Genomic DNA, 5,382 nt, shown 5'->3' on the forward strand with positions numbered 1-5,382 from the left:
GGTTTAGTTTTAGGGTTAGGAACTAGGGTTAGGAGCTAGGATTAGTTTTAGGGTTAGGAGCTAGGGTTAGTTTTAGGGTTAGGAGCTAGGGTTAGTTTTAGGGTTAGTTTTAGGGTTAGGAGCTAGGATTAGTTTTAGGGTTAGTTTTAGGGTTAGTTTTAGGGTTAGGAGCTAGGATTAGTTTTAGGGTTAGTTTTAGGGTTAGTTTTAGGGTTAGGAGCTAGGGTTAGTTTATTTTATTTTTATTTCACCTTTATTTAACCAGGTTGGCTAGTTGAGAACAAGTTCTCATTTGCAACTGCGACCTGGCCAAGATAAAGCAATTCGACACAAACAACCACACAGAGTTACACATGGAATAAACAAAACATACAGTCAATAATACAGTAGAACAAAAGAAAACAAAAATTCTATAAACAATGAGTGCAATGAGTTAAGTTAAGGCAATAAATAGGCCATGGTGGCGAAGTAATTACAATATAGCAATTAAACACTGGAATGTTAGATGTGCAGAAGATGAACGTGCAAGTAGAGATACTGGGGTGCAAAGGAGCAAGATAAATAAATAAATACAGTGTGGGGATGAGGTAGGTAGATAGATGGGCTGTTTACAGATGAGCTATGTACAGGTGCAGTGATCTGTGAGCTGCTCTGACAGCTGGTGCTTAAAGCTAGTGAGGGAGATATGAGTCTCCAGCTTCAGAGATTTTTGCAGTTCGTTCCAGTCATTGGCAGCAGAGAACTGGAAGGAAAGACGACAAAAGGAGGAATTGGCTTTAGGGGTGACCAGAGAGATATACCTGCTGGAGCGCGTGCTACAAGTGGTTGCTTCTATGGTGACCAGTGAGCTGAGATAAGGCGGGGCTTTACCTAGCAGAGACTTGTAGATAACCTGTAGCCAGTGGGTTTGGCGATGAGTATGAAGCGAGGGCCAACCAACGTGAGCGTACAGGTCGCAATGGTGGGTAGAGTATGGGGCTTTGGTGACAAAACGGATGGCACTGTGATAGACTGCATCCAGTTTGTTGAGTAGAGTGTTGGAGGCTATTTTATAGATGACATCGCCGAAGTCGAGGTTAGTTTTAAGGTTAGGAGCTAGGATTAGTTTTAGGGTTAGGGTTAAGGTTAAGTTTAGGGTTAGGGTTAGGGTTAAGGTTAGGTTTAGGGTTAGGGTTAAGGTTAGGTTTAGGGTTTGGGTTAGTTTTAGGGTTAAAGTTAAGGTTTAAAAAACAACAACAGATCAGAGGCAGTAGGGATGACCAGGGATGTTCACTTGATAAGTGTGTGAATTGGACCATTTTCCTGTCAAAATTTTTATTTTATTTATTTTTATTGAACCTTTATTTAACTAGGCAAGTCAGTTAAGAACAAATTCTTATTTACTATGACGGCCTACCAAAAGACAAAAGGCCTCCTGCGGGGACGGGGGCCTGGGATAAAAAATAAAATATAGGACAAAAGACACATCACAACAAGCGAGACAACACAACACTACATAAAGAGATACCTAATACAACAACATAGCAAGGCAGCAACACATGACAACACAGCATGGTAGCAACACAACATAACAACAACATGGCAGCAACACAACATGGTAGCAGCACAAATCATGGTACAAACATTATTGGGCAAAGACAACAGCACAAAGGGCAAGAAGATAGAGACAACAATACATCACACAAAGCAGCCATAACTGTCAGCAAGAGTGTCCATGATTTCCTAGGTACTGGGAATTACACCACAATTGTAACGAGAACTTTTGGGTGTCAAGGAAAATGTATGGAGTAAAAAGTCCAATATTTTCTTTAGGAATGTAGTGAAGTAAAAGTAAAAGTTGGCAAAAATATAAAAAGTAAAGTAAAGTACAGATACCCCCAAAAACAACTTAAGAAGTACTTTAAAGTATTTGAGCTTATGTACTTTACAGCACTGGTATACAGTCTATATATTAGAAGTGTCCGGGATATGATGTACACTATATATACAAAAGTATGTGGACACCCCTTCAAATGAGTGGATTCGGCAATTTCAGCCACAACCGTTGCTGACAGGTATATAAATCGAGCACACAGCCATGCAATCTCCATAGACAAACATCTGCAGTAGAAAGGCCTTACTGAAGAGTGCAGTGACTTTCATAGGATGCCACCTTTCCAACACGTCAGTTCGTCAGCTTTCTGCCCTGCTAGAGCTGCCCTGGTCAACTGTAAATGCCGTTATTGTGAAGTGGAAACATCTAGGAGCAACAACGGCTCAGCTGTGAAGTGGTAGGCCACACAAGCTCATAGAATGGGACCGCCGAGTGCTGTAAAACGTAGCATGTAAAAATTGTCTGTCCTCGGTTGCAACACCCACTACCGAGTTCCAAACTGCCTCTGGAAGCAACTGTGTTTGTTGGGAACTTCATGAAATAGATTTCCATGGCCGAGCAGCCGCATACAAGCCTAAGATCACCATGTGCAATGACAAGCGCCGGCTGGTGTGGCGTAAACCTCGCCGCCATTGGACTCTGGAGCATTGGAAACGCATTCTCTGGAGGGATGAATCACGCTTCACATTCTGGCAGTCCAACAGACAAATGTAGGTTTGGTGGATGCCAGGAGAACACTACCTGTCCCAATGCATAGTGCCAACTGTAAAATTGGGTGGGGGAGGAATAATGGTCTGGGGCTATTTTTCATGGTTCGGGTTAGGCCCCTTAGTTCCAGTGAAGGGAAATCTTAACGCTACGGCATACAATGACATTCTAGACGATTCTGTGCTTCCAACTTTGTGGCAACAGTTTGGGTAAGGCCCTTTCCTGTTTCAGCATGACAATGCCCCCGAGGTCCATACAGAAATGGTTTGTCGAGATTGGTGTGGAACAACTTGACTGGACTGCACAGAGCCCTGATCTCAAACCCATCAAACACCTTTGGAATGAATTTGAACACCGACTGCGAGCCAGGCCTAATCGCCCAACATCAGTCCCCGACCACACTAGGGCTCTTGTGGCTGAATGGTAGCAAGTCCCTGCAGCAATGTTCCAACATCTAGTGGAAAGCCTTTCCAGAAGAGAGGCAGTTGTAGTAGCCAAGGGGGGAACGACTCCACATTAATGCCCATGAATTTGGAATGAGATGTTTGACGAGCAGGTGTCAACATACTTCTGGTCATGTAGTGTAGTAGGGTGATTGATTGAGGTAATATGTACATTTAGGTAGGGGTGAAAAGCAGAAAGTCCAGGTACCCATTTGATTAATAACTATTCAGCAGTCTTTTTTATGGCTTTGGTATAGAAGCTGTTCAGGAGCATTTTGGTCCCAGAATAGATGCTCTGGTACCGCTTGCCATGCGGTAGCATAGAGAACAGACTAAGAAGGGTGGATTCTGGCAATTTTTAGGGCCTTCATTTTTTAGAGGCTTTTTTAGGGCCTTCAATTTTTAGATGCTTTTTTAGGACCTTCCTCTGGTATAGAGGATACATATGGTGTACTGTACATATGGTGCATAAGGGCACATTTTGGAATATGTACTGTAAATACTGTAACATATAGTGCATTCAGAAAGTACTCAGACCACTTTTTCCACATTTTATTCCGTTAGACTTGTTCTAAAAAAAAATGTTTTTTAAAACAATCTTCATCAGTCTACACACAACACCCCATAATCACAACTCAAAAACAGGTTTTACAATTTTTTTGCAAATGTATTAAATATAAAAAACATAAATACCTTATTTACATAAGTATTCAGACCCTTTGCATGAGACTCGAAATGGATCTCAGGTACATCCTGTTTCCATTGATCATCATGTCCACCTGTTGAAAATTCAATTGACTGGAAATTATTTGGAAAGGCACACACCTGTGCAATAAGGTCCCACAGTTGACAGTGCATGTCAGAGCAAACACCAAGACATGAGGTCAAAGGAATTGTCTGTAGAGCTCCGAGACAGGATTGTGTTGAGGCACAGATCTGGGGAAGGGTACCAAAAAATGTCTACAGCATTGAAGGTCCCCAAGAACACAGTGGCCTCCGTCATTCTTAAATGGAAGAAGTTTGGAACAACCAAGACTCTTCCTAGTGCTGGCCGCCCAGCCAAACTGAGCAATCGGGGGAGAAGGGCCTTTGTCAGGGAGGTGACCAAGAACCCAATGGTCACTCTGACAGAGCTCCAGAGTTCCTCTGTGGAGATGGGAGAATGTTCCAGAAGGACAACCATCTCTGCAGCACTCCACCAATCAGGCCTTTATGGTAGAGTTGCCAGATGGAAGCCACTCCTCAGTAAAGGCACATGACAGCCCGCTTGGAGTTTGCCAAAAGGCACCTAAAGAATCTCAGGCCATGAGAAACAAGATTCTGTCGTTTGATGAAACCAAGATTGAAAACTTTGGCCTGAATGTCAAGCACCACTTCTGGAGGAAACCTGGCACCATCCCTACGGGAAGCATACTGGTGGCAGCGTCATGCTGTGGGGAGGGACGGGGAGACTAGTCAGCATCAAGGGAAAGATGAATGGAGCAAAGTAAAAACCTGCTCCAGAGTGCTCAGGACCACAGACTGGGGCGAAGGTTCACCTTCCAACAGGACAACGACCCTAAGCACACAGCCAAGAGAACGCAGGAGTGGCTTCAGGAAAAGTCTCTGAATGTCCTTGAGCGGCCCAGCCAGAGCCCGGACTTGAAACCGAATTAACATCTCTGGAGAGACCTGAAAATAGCTGTGCAGCAACACTCCCCATCCAACCTGATCTTGAGAGGATCTGCAGAGAAAAATGGGAGAAACTCGCCAAATATAGGTGTGCCAAGCTTGTAGCATCATACCCAAGAAGACTTGAGGCTGTAATCGCTGCCAAAGGTGTTCAACAAAGTACTGACTTAAGGGTCTGAATACTTGGGTAAATGTGATATTCCAGTTTTTCTTTTTAATATATTAGCAACATTTTCTAAAAACATGTTTTACTTTGTCAAATTGATGAGGGAAAAAAACATTTCATCCACTTCTGAATAAGGCTCTAACATAACAAAATGTGGAAAAAGTGATAGGGTCTGAATACTTTCTGAATGCACTGTATATGCCTACTGTAATAGTCTTATCTAAAAAAAAATACAGACTTATTGATATTTTAGTTGTTTAGGCATATTTTGCAATGATGTATTCATTATTCACTTAAAAAAAAAATGCATGTCATTCTGAAGACCACAAAGAAACAATCTATATTCAAAGTGCATACATTTTGTTCATGTGGAACTCTGTTCCCTGGATAAATGTTTCACTAGGGATATTCACATTATTCTATCGAAGGTAAGTTATTATGCCAGGTGTGGTATTAAACTAAAGCAAGAGTCTCCACTCCCCCCATACTCCTCCCACCCCAATACTTCCAGTGCATCTTTG

Source organism: Salmo trutta, chromosome 6 (assembly GCF_901001165.1).
Source record: "Salmo trutta chromosome 6, fSalTru1.1, whole genome shotgun sequence".
Classification (NCBI taxonomy): Eukaryota; Metazoa; Chordata; class Actinopteri; order Salmoniformes; family Salmonidae; genus Salmo; species Salmo trutta.